This window comes from Lissotriton vulgaris, chromosome 7 (genome assembly GCF_964263255.1).
Source record: "Lissotriton vulgaris chromosome 7, aLisVul1.2, whole genome shotgun sequence".
Taxonomy (NCBI): Eukaryota; Metazoa; Chordata; class Amphibia; order Caudata; family Salamandridae; genus Lissotriton; species Lissotriton vulgaris.
The window spans coordinates 1,270,893,616-1,270,907,348 of record NC_141695.1 but is presented as its reverse complement, the minus strand read 5'-3'; the positions used below and the strand labels follow the sequence as shown (position 1 = coordinate 1,270,907,348).

The 13,733-nt window shown below is 48.9% G+C and overlaps 1 protein-coding gene across 1 annotated transcript in view; it reads right to left on the bottom strand.

The window, feature by feature from the left end:
- Window positions 1-13,733, bottom strand: part of LOC147703391 (uncharacterized) — a 9,287,842-nt gene that overhangs the window by 7,074,562 nt on the left and 2,199,547 nt on the right. The window lies entirely within an intron of this gene.

Here is a 13,733-nt window from a genome sequence, read left to right as displayed (position 1 = left end):
GCGAGCAGAAGGGCCCCACGCAGATCGTGGAGATGCTGGGAGACTGCACTTCGGTGCTGGAGCGGCTCAGGGTCGGGGCTTCTCGGACCCCAGAGCACTCACCAGAGAGTTACCTCGATGGTCGTGCTGGTTTTTAAGAGCGTGCAGGTTCTGATGATGGCCGGTCCCTCGAGGTCTCGTCGCACCCACAGATCACAGCTGAGCTGATGACGTGGGTAGAGGTCAGAGGTGCCAGGGAAGCCGGTTCTCGTCGAGCTGGGCCGTCGGATTCCTTGAGGAAGGACTTACAGCAAACCGCAGAGTTCTTAGATGGTGCCCGCTGATGCAGGGTGACTACTCCTTAGCCACAAGGGAGAAATCTTGAGAAGAGTCTTGAAGTCCTTTCGTAGAAAGTATTCTTGATTCAAAGATGATCTAATTTGGAAGGGTCCCCGCTCCGGCCTTTATCCTAAAGAAAGGGGTGGGTACATGACTAGGTCCTGCCCTAAGGGTGGGACCAGAAAGGGGGGTAGTTACACCCCTCTCCCCTGCCGGACTTTCCCCAGGCCAGGGCTGTCGCCCCTGGAACTGGTTCTAACCGGCAGATGCGTAGTGAGCACCGGGGTGCCACTCCGCAGTCACCTTCTCGCAAAAGCCCTACCTACCCAGAATACACAAACCCTGTCTGGGACGGTGCGAACACCGCCCTTGACAGGAAACCCTTTGTCCAAGTGCTCCTCGCTGGAAGGACTCCCAGCAGCAGGAGGTCAGACTTGTGTCTGTGGTGGCAGCATCCATTTTGTGGAGCTGAGGCTTTCGTTAACTTTAACCGGGGTTCACAGTTGCGTACATGTCGTGTCCCTCTAGAAGGGCGAAATGCTAACCTCGTCGCCAGAGTTGATGAGAGGGCAGCATCCCGATTCGTATGACACCTTACTCGACATGTCTTGATAACGCGACACCGAAGTTACCGATATGGTACGCGTTATCATGGAACAGCCATTGGGTCTTGATTCCGCAAGCTGCAACCGGGCTCGGCTCGGGCCAGAGCTTAGTTCACACGAGCCCATGCACTCTGCCTTCAGGATTGTCAAGGCCTGCCATAGGAGTGACTGATAGGGACTCGGGTGTCCATTGTATGGTTAGATATAGAGCTACTATATCTAAAGCAAAGGGTGATTACACGACTTCGCCCCCGCTGTCATGCAGCCAGTTGTGTCAAATTTAGGAGGCCAGCCAGGGGTGGCATAATACATGCTGCAGTCCCTGGTGGCCCTGGGTACACCCATGCCCTGAGTTACAGGGTCTGATAGGGTGGCCCAGTACCAATTGGAAATGCACCTAGGGTACATGGAATCCATTTTAAAGAGAGAGCAGTAGGCCTGGGGTCCTGATTGGCAGGGTCCCAGGTCGACTATGTCCAAAACCAGCTAAAACACAGGGCAAAAAGTTGGGGGCAACCATAGTCAGGATGTACCTTCCTACACAACCCCCCCCCAAACGAAAGGAGATAAGGCTATCCTTGTCCAGGTAAGCCTCTATTACCTAAGTGGCCATATAAGGAAGAACCAGCTCTGGCTTGGTTTCCCCCTGTGTCATGGTCCACTAGGCAACCCCTCACCCTAGGGGTATCTGAGGGTCTCCACCATAGGGAATCTCTGTCTCTGGAGTGTCTTGGGAAAGAAGAAGGCTGATGCTGGGATGGAGTACTGAAGTGAGGCTCCTCTACCTTTGGGCTCAACTTCCTCCAATCACCACTCATCATGTGTGCCTTTCTTTCTTTAGCTGAGATGCACTGAGCTCTCAGGGTCAGCCTCTGGCTACCTAAAGCTGGAGGCTGAGTCCCTCTGTTTGGCTTACTGCAGGGACAGGTCAGGTCTGGGGTTTTTAGGCCCCATGTTTGGCTGTGCCCAACAGTGTCCAGCTGTGGGAGTTCCCTAACTACTTTTAAGGGGGATCCCTCAGGAGTCTGTTCTATTTTCACTTGGCTAGGGTTACCAGCTTCAGTGATCCTAATCTGCTGATTAAGGGGTTCTTTTGGACAGGGGGCCCTTTGGGGCCCACCACTGGCCTCCCTGTCCTCTTCAGCCCTGGGCTGACTGAGGCAGGGTAGAGAGGTGCAGGCTACCTGCTCCAGACTGGGTCCCACCTGGGAAGGGTCCACTGCCATCAGGGGCTCTGCCAGGCTAGGCCTGACTACCTCTGGGGCAGTTCCTTCAACAGGGGTAGAGTCAGTTCCCTGAGGAGGCTGGCTCTCACCTAGTGTCTGGGAGGGGGAAGACTCTTCTTCCTCCTCAATGCTCTCTGTTTGAGTGGAGTGATCCATTGTTTCAGGCTTCACAACCTCACTATCTGTCTGAGTAGAGGCTGAGACCATTTCAACCTTGCCAACCTTTTCAGGAGGGCACTCAGTCTGTGTTTGGGCTGTGACTGTCACAGCCCTCCTATCCTGTTCTGAAAAGTCTGTCTGAGCCTGGGCAGTGGCTACCACTGCCTTTCCAACCTTTTCAGGGAGGAATGATGCTTGGACTGGGGCTGTAGCTATTACTGCCCCACTAACCTGTCTGGATAGGCCTATCATTCGGGAGTGAGTTTCCTGCTCCACCTCAGCCCATGCTGAGAGTTCCAGGTCATTCCCCAGTAAGCAATCTACAGGTAGGTTATCTGTCACAGCCACTCTCATGGGCCCTGTGACATTACCCCAACTGAGCTTGACTACTGCCATGGGATGCCTTCTCTTCACTCCATGAATGTCTGTCACCTGATAAGTAAAACCAGGGGTCAGTTGAGCAGAGGGGACCAGATGGTCACTCATCATGGTGAGGCTGGCCCCTGTGTCTCTGAATGCCTCAACCTTCTGACCATTCACTAAAACTTCTTGTCTATACTTTCCCAAAATGTGGGGTCCAGTAGTGAAGTTGGCAAACCCCATGCCAGTCTCACAGACAAGAGTGTGGTCAGGGAACCTGGCTAGGCCATAGTCCTCCTGATTGCCCAAAGTAATGCCCACCACATTCTTGGGGGCACTCCCACCACCTGGGGGATTACCACTAGTGGTAACAGGAGGTCTGGGAGTGTTACTTGGGGGTATGTTTTCCTTATTGCTATTTTTAGGGCACTTGGCATCACTTTTGTAATGGCCCACCTGTTTACAGGTATGGCAATAAGGTTTCTTCTGTTCGGAAGGAGTGTTCTGGGACCCACCACCCTTGTTGGAGTTTTGGGGCCCTTGGGAAGTCTTCTCTGTGGATTTATCCCCACCCTTCTCTTGAGGCTTGGTCGATTCCTTTTTCTGGTCACCACCCTGGTTGTGTTTAACTCTCGTACGAACCCATTTGTCCGCCTTCTGCCCCAATTCTTGAGGAGAGGTCAGATCCGAGTCGACAAGATGCTGATGCAACAACTGGTTCTGACAATTGTTTAAAATTTGTTCTCTCATCATCAAATTATACAATCCTTTGTAATCAGTAACCTTACTGCCCAGCAACCAGCCCTCAAAAGCCTTAGTGGCACAATCGACAAAATCAGACCAGTCTTGAGACTGCGTTTTCTGGGTATCCCTGAACAGCACCCTGTACTGCTCAGTGGTTAGGCCGAACCCTTCAACGAGTGTATTCTTCAAGACTTGGTAATTGTTAGCGTCCTCTACCCTTGTGGTGAGGAGCTTGTCTCTTCCTTTACCTTCAAAGGAGAGCCACAAGATAGCTGCCCACTGACTCTGGGGAACGCCTTGCACAGTGCAGGCCCTCTCCAAAGCAGTAATCCATTTGTGGATGTCGTCCCCTTGCTTAAAGGGGGGCACTATCTTCCCAAGGTGTTTCGTATCGAAACTCTTTTCCCTATTACTAGGTACATTGCTGCCACCAGTGGGGACTGCCCCACTTAACTGTTGCTCTCTAGCGAAAGCAAGCTTTTCCTTGGCCAGGGCAAGTTCTTCCCTTTCGATCCGCAGATTAGCTGCCCTTTCCTTCGCTTCGTACACTCTCCTCTGAGGGGACGTCATCCCTCTTTGAGAAGAGTTGTGAGAGCCGTTGGTATGAAGGGATCTGCCAGAGCCTCTTGATAGAGATCTGGCTCGTCCATTCCCCATGTTAAGCTGACCTGATAGTGGCCCCAGGGGTCCCCCAGTACCGCTATCATGTTTGCTTAAGTTGGACCTGCTTAGTCTGACGACTTCTACCTGTCCCTTATCTGCCTCGTCCCCAGAGAGATCCTCATCCTCATCCTCCTCCACATCCTCGTTCTCGGTTGCGAGATGAATGAGGTCAGGATCGTCTCGGGTTCCCTCGAGGGGAGGCATGTCTCCTTCTGGATTAGAAGAGCTACGAAGTTTCTCAGCTCTCCTGGCATCATAAGTCTCCAAGAGACCAATCAGAAAGGACGTTGTGGGGTTAGACCCCTGCTGAATCTTCCGGGAGTGACACAATCGTCTTAACTCCTTGAAGCTCAGCACAGTATATCCTGAAGGGATGACCTGTGGAGGGTCAACTGACACAAGGGGAGACTCAGAGTTTCCTCCTTGGCCCGACATACTGTTTCTAGTGTGGTGTAAGTGATGCACCTACCTACACTATGTGTTTTCCTACTTTTCCCTTGCTAAGAGCTGTAGCCAAGGTGTGCTAAGCCTTGAGGAGCTACAACAGCTGGTTCAGTAGAACTCAGAGTATTCTAAGCTTTAGTTATATGTACTAACAGTACTTGTGCGATCTTTCAACAAGATATTCTTAGGATACGTGGGGTAAAACAACAGCAAGCTCAAATCCCAACCGCTGCTCACCAATGTGAGAAGTTGGCCCGATATGCAACGTTCGCTATTCTAGCGACCGCTATGTATCGTTCCAACGACCCTTATGGTGTTTGGTTGTAAGTCAACCTATAGACCAGCTATCCTAGTAGCATGGATACGAGCAGTCTAAGGCTAAAGACTCGAGAGGGCGCGTTAAGCCAGCTGTTTACCACACATGTACCCCTTGAACACCCAGTGAAAGGACACCACACAAGTGTTATGAAAATAAACAGTATATTTATTAAGAATCACAACAGCCCTGTACTCTTTATGAGGACAGGGTACTAAGCACAAACCAAATCTCTTTAGCAAATACTTCAAGTGCACAGTTTAAAGACAAGTGTCCTAGGACACGGAAAGGTTAAGGCAAGTCGGAAGCGAGGGACTCGGGACCCTAGAGTAAGGAGGCTATGCAGGCACCGAAATGCCGAGTTACCTAGCCACGAGGGCTGCGGCTGCACAAGTCTTACAGGCGTCGGGGTCTTCGCTGACGAGCCAGGAGCCGGAAGAAAAGGAGTTGCTGGCCGGCGACCAGTGTTGAATAGTTCGTAGAGATTGATGAAACCTGAAAGCAGAGGGGACCAAGTTCGTACTACTAGCCAGTAGTCAGAGGGTACCAGGAAGGCACCGTTTGGCCGTCACCTCGACCAGGTGAGTGGGCGACGCTAGGCTCTGCAGTCTCTCGGACCAGGAGGCGTTGTCGGCGACCACGGTGGAGGTGCGAGCTGTCCCACGACGGATGTCGCTGTCGGCGTCTTGGGTGGACCAGGAGGGTCCGGGGTGCCTCTCAAAAGATGGAAGCAGGGGCCAGTCTGGAGCAACCAGACCGGCAGTGTTGGTTCTTGGTCGTCGTCACAGAAGGGCACGAGCCAGCGGCAAGTGACCAGACAACGTGCTGAGCAGCGAGCAGAAGGGCCCCACGCAGATCGTGGAGATGCTGGGAGACTGCACTTCGGTGCTGGAGCGGCTCAGGGTCGGGGCTTCTCGGACCCCAGAGCACTCACCAGAGAGTTACCTCGATGGTCGTGCTGGTTTTTAAGAGCGTGCAGGTTCTGATGATGGCCGGTCCCTCGAGGTCTCGTCGCACCCACAGATCACAGCTGAGCTGATGACGTGGGTAGAGGTCAGAGGTGCCAGGGAAGCCGGTTCTCGTCGAGCTGGGCCGTCGGATTCCTTGAGGAAGGACTTACAGCAAACCGCAGAGTTCTTAGATGGTGCCCGCTGATGCAGGGTGACTACTCCTTAGCCACAAGGGAGAAATCTTGAGAAGAGTCTTGAAGTCCTTTCGTAGAAAGTATTCTTGATTCAAAGATGATCTAATTTGGAAGGGTCCCCGCTCCGGCCTTTATCCTAAAGAAAGGGGTGGGTACATGACTAGGTCCTGCCCTAAGGGTGGGACCAGAAAGGGGGGTAGTTACACCCCTCTCCCCTGCCGGACTTTCCCCAGGCCAGGGCTGTCGCCCCTGGAACTGGTTCTAACCGGCAGATGCGTAGTGAGCACCGGGGTGCCACTCCGCAGTCACCTTCTCGCAAAAGCCCTACCTACCCAGAATACACAAACCCTGTCTGGGACGGTGCGAACACCGCCCTTGACAGGAAACCCTTTGTCCAAGTGCTCCTCGCTGGAAGGACTCCCAGCAGCAGGAGGTCAGACTTGTGTCTGTGGTGGCAGCATCCATTTTGTGGAGCTGAGGCTTTCGTTAACTTTAACCGGGGTTCACAGTTGCGTACATGTCGTGTCCCTCTAGAAGGGCGGAATGCTAACCTCGTCGCCAGAGTTGATGAGAGGGCAGCATCCCGATTCGTATGACACCTTACTCGACATGTCTTGATAACGCGACACCGAAGTTACCGATATGGTACGCGTTATCATGGAACAGCCATTGGGTCTTGATTCCGCAAGCTGCAACCGGGCTCGGCTCGGGCCAGAGCTTAGTTCACACGAGCCCATGCACTCTGCCTTCAGGATTGTCAAGGCCTGCCATAGGAGTGACTGATAGGGACTCGGGTGTCCATTGTATGGTTAGATATAGAGCTACTATATCTAAAGCAAAGGGTGATTACACGACTTCGCCCCCGCTGTCATGCAGCCAGTTGTGTCAAATTTAGGAGGCCAGCCAGGGGTGGCATAATACATGCTGCAGTCCCTGGTGGCCCTGGGTACACCCATGCCCTGAGTTACAGGGTCTGATAGGGTGGCCCAGTACCAATTGGAAATGCACCTAGGGTACATGGAATCCATTTTAAAGAGAGAGCAGTAGGCCTGGGGTCCTGATTGGCAGGGTCCCAGGTCGACTATGTCCAAAACCAGCTAAAACACAGGGCAAAAAGTTGGGGGCAACCATAGTCAGGATGTACCTTCCTACAATACTAACATATGGGGCAAAACTGGAGCGGCTTCGGATTCAACAGTAAGGATCATAAGGCTAATTGTGTAATTACCTAATCCATATACTTCATTTTCTAGATCAGTTCCTATTCGAGTGGGAAGTCCCTCTTTATCAGGATAACAGACGTTGAGCAGGACTAAGTTCAAGTTTCCCCAAACCCAGCCCCCATCGAAAACAGCAATATCAGGATCTAAGGAATTAATTATTTTAAACCATGCCCCACAGGAGCCATTGTGAGTGAACGGGTACGGAAAGAGGGGCAGAGCTCCCTTGTAATTCTGGTAGGGAGGGAGTCGGCCACATATCCAGCAGTCTGTAGCATTATTTGTCTGATGGGAGTGGTGTAACATACTAATGAATGTATTGTTGCGCAGCGCAAGTCTGTAAGAGAGTTCATGTGCAGGAAGTTCACTAAAAGTGTGTTCAGCAGAGACATTGTAAGCAGATTGTTCACGCCTGAAAATAGGCCAATATATAGGTAGCAGAATGCTGGCAATAATAATTAGAATACTTAGAAAAAACATTATTAACAACGTCACTATACAGTGACTACGCAGTGATTTGCAGTATGTACTTTTCTTTGCTTCTCTCTCTCTCTCTCTATCTCGATCTAGGGGATACATGTCAGAAACTATTTAACCGATTCACCTAGGGGAGGACTTAAACAATTAAACTGTCTGACTTGCTAGATCGGAGTTTCATTCGATATAGTTCTTGGGGAGTCTTTTCTCGTTCGGTAACGGTAAAGTCTTTTTCCTCAACACAGTCTTTGGTGGGGGTGGACGAGTCAGAGTCCTGTTTTAGTCCGTTTTTTAGTTCATTGCAAAGTTTGATGTGACTCGTATGGACCCACCCCTTTCTCCCCTCTATCTTCACGGCGGTCCTGGTTGTAAGGAGGACGGTCTTCGGAGACTTCCAACGGGGCTCCAGCGGACTTTTCCGGTCGAAATTCCGGACGAGTACCAGGTCCCCAGGACGGACCTCATGCGCCTTTACATCGGTGTTGTCAGGGAAGGCTGCGGCAACCTGTGAACGACATGATTGGAGTGCAGACATCAAGGAGGCAAGGTAATCTGTCAACATATTGCAATCAACATCAGTTATTTTCTTCGGAATGGGCGTCCCCCACATATTCGGTGGTCTGCCAAAGACCACTTCGTACGGGGATAGCCCTGATCTTGAATGGGCGACCATTCTCATGTAGAATAGTGCCACGGGCAGGGCGACTATCCAGTCGACCCCTTTTTCCTGACAGATCTTGGCAAGGCGTATTTTTAGTGTCTGATTATGCCTTTCTACAAGGCCTGCTGCTTCGGGATGTCGGACACAGTGGAACCTCCACTGATATCCTAGCAAAAGGGAAACCTGTTTCATCAACTCGGACGAGAACGGCTGTCCGTTATCTGAATACACGACACGGGGCAAACCGTACCGTGGGAAGAATTCACGAACCAACTGTCTGGCAGTGGTCGGAGCAGTGTAGTCTGGGACTGGGTATGCTTCGGTCCAGCGGGACAGAGCACAAACAATTACAAGAACATATTTAAAACCTCGACAACTGTTCATCTGGATATAATCCATCTGGAGGACTTCAAAAGGGTGATCGGGAGGATGAAATCCTCCTTGCTCTACAGGGACGCTTTTACCTGGATTGAACTGACAACAGATCATGCAAGTACGCACTTTCTGTTTTGCTGCTGCTCGTAAGTGTTTGTTGTACCAGAGATTCTGTAAACTGTCTAACATCGCCTTCTCTCCTAGATGTGCCGGGCTATGTGCTGTATTTATCATGACTTGAACCATTGAGTCAGGGAGAAACCATATAGATTTTCCCTTCGTCACCCAACCTTGATCTGTCTGAATCCCTCCTAGTTCAGTCCATTTCTTTATTTCATCTGGAGTAGCATGTGTCTGAATGTCAATTACGTCTAGGGCGGGATCTCTAACTGTCATACACTTTGTCGGTACTATTGTCTTTGTCACATCAGTAATCTGAGTGTGAGTCAGTGCTGTATGTTTCGCTGTCTGGTCTGCCAGGTCGTTACCCTGGGAAACAGAATCTGTAACTTTAGTATGTGCCTTACATTTCATGACTGATATGCCCGAGGGCAAATGTATTGCTTCTAACAGTGCTTGAATGAGGGGACCATGCTGAATCTTGGCCCCATGAGAGGTCAGGAAACCTCGTTCTTGCCAGAGGACTCCGAAGTCGTGTACAACTCCGAAGGCATAACGGGAATCAGTGTATATGTTAACATTTCTGTTCTTGGCTAGAATACAAGCTCGGGTCAGAGCGATGAGCTCTGCTGCTTGAGCAGACAGTGTGTCAATACGATGTGTTTCTTTAACTTCAGTTTCAGTGGTCACGGCATACGCGGCCACTAATTCTCCTGTACTTGTTCTCATGCATGAACCGTCCACATAAAGTGTCAGGTCTGGATTTGTCAATGGAACATCTGTTAAGTCTCGTCTAGGCTTTGTTACTGCATTAATGATTTCTATACAATCATGTGGGGTTGGATCTGTCATAACTGTTGGTAATAGTGTTGCGGGGTTCAGGATACTGCAGCGTCTGATTTCTATGTGTGGCTGGAATAGTGTTAATTCATAACCTGTCAGTCGTGCTATAGTCAAGTGTTGAGTCTGGGTTCTGTTTAACAAAACCTCTACAGAATGTGGTACTTGAACTGTTAACTGATGACCTAAAACAATTGAATCACTTTGTCTTATTGCTAACGCTGTTGCTGCTACTGACTTTAAGCACGCAGGGAGTGCTTGGGCTACTGAATCCAATGTACTAGAAAAATAAGCACAAGGCTTATGTGAACCTGCTTGATCTTGAGTGAGGACAGACAACGCTGTAACGTCACGTTCTGTAACAAAAAGTGTAAACGGTTTGCTGTAACATGGTGTCGCTAAAACTGGTGCTTGACATAAGGCTTTCTTTAAGTCTTCAAAAGCTTGTGTGTGTTCTTGAGTCCAAGGGAGGGCAGTCGAAGTCGCTGCCTCCTGCGTCGTTAACTGGATGAGTGGCTTGGCTAGAAATGCATACTGGGGAATCCATTGTCTGCAGTACGAGGTGAGGCCTATGAAGGCCCGCACTTCCTTTTGTGTCTGGGGTTGTGGCATATTTACAATTAGCTGAATGCGATCGGGAGTGAGCTGTCTCCCCACTTTGGACAGCAAGTGACCCAAGTACACAACTTGCTGAACACAGAATTGTAGCTTCGAAGGAGACACCTTGTGTCCCTTGTCGGCCAGAAAGTGTAGAACTGTCAGTGATGCTTTTTCACATTCGGGCTCACTTCGTGCGGTGATCAGCAGATCATCGACGTATTGCAGTAAAGCGGTGTTAACTGGCATTTGAATACAATCTAGTTGTCTTTTCAGTGCTTGACTATAGATGCTGGGGCTTTCTGTGAATCCTTGAGGTGCGCGCGAAAATTTGAAACTGCGTCCATTTAAACTGAATCCGAAGAGATATTGGCTCTCTGGATCAATAGGCACGCTGAAGAAGGCGTTCTTGAGATCAATTACAGTAAAGAACGTTGCTTCTGAATCAATAGCAGTCAATAGAGAGGAGATATCGGGGACCACAGGATACTGTGGAATAATGCATTTATTCAATTCTCGAAGATCAATCACCAGCCGATATACTGGCGGTGCATTGGGATCGGTACGTTTAAGAATCGGAATGATGGGTGAATTACAGATATTGGAGTCGGTCTCGACGACCACTCCTTGAGCAATGAGCTCTTCAATGATTTTCAGTAAAGCCACTACAGCATCGGGTGGTAACTTATATTGTCTGATTCTGGGTAATACAACACCTGCCTTGAGTGTAACACGGTATGGTGTAATGTGCATACATCCTACATCAGTTGGGCCTTTTGCCCACAAGTAATCAGGTACATTTTTCAATCTGACATCAAACTCACGCAGAACATAATGACCCTTGAAATCCCGCAGAAAGAGTCTAACTCCCTCCGGGGAACAGCAGATTATAGCTCCTAGAGCCTTCAATGTTTTAATTCCTAACAGATTTTCTGGACATGATTTCGTGAGTAACAGGTCTGTAACGCGTGATAACGGACCCACAGCCAGGGGGACTGGTTCGGATACTTCATTTACAATAGGCTGTCCTGAAAAACCCAGGGAAACATTCTGTGAGCCTGAGAGGGGTGCCCCTGGAACTTCATCATGACTTATTGTAGTGCGACTTGCCCCTGTGTCAATTAAAAACTTTCTGTCTTTTCCCAATACTTGACTGTGTACATAAGGACCTTCTTGATCTACAGGAATCTCAATAAGAGGCAAGCCACCTTCCCTCTCTAGGCTGTTTCATGTATATCGGGAATATTCGGGGTAAGCAGACTGGGCATACTGGTACATCTGCTGTGAAACTTGCTGAGTTGCGGCAATGGGCTGTGGCTGTGGTACTGCTACGGTCTGTGCTGGAGTCGAGGAAGCATGCATAGGCTGTGTATTCTGTGTAGACTGATGCTGGTTATGGTCTTGTCTAGGCGGATGCGGTCTTTCTTTAGTTTTACCTGTCGCTATGTTATGTTTCAGAACTGGGCATTCATGTACGTAGTGACCTGGCTGCTTGCAATAATTGCATGTCCCTTTAACGGGAGCTGCAGTGTGACTTGTCTGGGTCGTACCCTTTCTGTGTCCGTCGGATGGGACTGTCTGAGCTACTAACATTTTCATCTTTGTGTCTTTCATGCGTTTTTGTTCCTGATCTTGTTCTTCTCTAATTCTGTTCTGATGATATTGTAACATTTGTAACATCTGGGATGGCGTATTTGCTTGCCATGTACTCTCGACCTTGTACACTCTATTTTTAACTAACGGTAGGGAATTCTCGACTAATTTTGATACAAAAAGATGTGGGTACGACTCGCTACTTGGCTGGAGGCCACTGTTAATAATAAAACATTTCTCGAATCTTGAATAGAAGTCACTAGTATCTTCATCATGTTTCTGTTTACAGGACGAGATTGCATCCCAATCCTCCTTTCTAGTTGTCAATAATCTGGGCAGGACCTGTACTATCAAACCTGGTAATGCTTTAGTTTTGTCCCCAAGGCCTAACCCTGGAACCCGTTTTTTCTCTTCCTCTTCTATTTCTGCCCAGGCAATCTTTGTGTCTCCCACCTCCCATTCCTTTTCCTTCAGTTTCTCGAATATACCCGTAGGCAATAATACTTTCAACATTTTCATGATATCATCATATGTGTAGTCCCCCATTAATAACATGTCTTTAAGCTCTCTATGGAAACCTGCAGGGTCTTTATCATGGCATGGTACTAGTTTCTTCATTTCTAACAGTTCTAATTTAGTCAGAGGCGTGTGTACATACACGCGTTTCAAAATTTTATCCTCACCCATAACAGGGTGCACTTCTCGTAAGGGGTTCTGACTTTCAATACCACCCCCGCATTGCATATGGTACATTTTCCTTTCTGGAGGTGGGGCGGGAACATATTCAGAGCTTACAAAGGTATCATATCTGTGTCGTTGTTCTAGAATTATTTGAATTAATTTAGTGCTTAGACCTCTCCATCTATCCATCAGTAGTGCTTCTAGTGTTTCGTGTAAGGGACCTGGATCGGAATAATGTTTTCTGTATTTAATGAGAAGGTGCTGAATCATGTATACACCTGCTAATTTCTGTTCGTCGGGGGAGAGGTTCAGAAATGTCTGCACTACTGTGTCATCATTATATATGTCTGCATTTTCGGCCCATGATACAGCTGATCGGGCGAGTTCTTGTTCATCCATAGAATTGAGTACATGGTACCCAACTCGATCTCGAAGCCTTTTATCAGTTTCCTGGAACTGATGCTCAGCAGAATTCGGATTTGTTAAGGCAGAGAAGAAAACTCTCTTGCTCTCCGGACGGATACCCTTCCTAAGGTAAGTTCCCTTACCTACATATGCTATTGTTCCTACATTTCTTTCGGGTTCTTCCTGTTCTTCTTCCTCCTCGGAGGAAGCCTTTTCTTTCTCTTTCTGGTGTACTGCTATCACTGCTTTCCTAATTTTCTTGTACATAGAGTCTATGCAATTTTGTCTATCATGTCTTCCATCAGCTATATTTTGACCCCACTTGTTCAATGCGTCTAATTCACTCTGATCTGTTCCGGGCCTGTCTCGTTCTCTTATTAGACAATTTATGAAAAATCGTAGTATCAGTGCTTGCATGCCAACTTTCTGTTTCTCCATGGCATCCTTAATACTGTCAGAGTCCTTTCCTGTCTGAACGAACTCATATATTCTGTCTAGACGATCCTTCATTCCTGCATAGCATAACAAGCTATCAGTAGCGGATCTTAACCGTAATGATGCCAATATAATTAAATCGTCTTTTCCGGGTACTGGATCATATCTGCAAACTGACATGTTTTCTTTTAATGTGTCAAGGCGGGATGAATTAAAGGAGTGGGGAGACCTGTACGTGAGAGGACTCTGCATATCTCTGAGATTGAATCTGTGTGTTGGTGGCGGGGTCTGAGGACCCGCGGTCGCACCTCCTGAAGCGGACGCTTGTACATTACCTCCCTGTGGAGTCT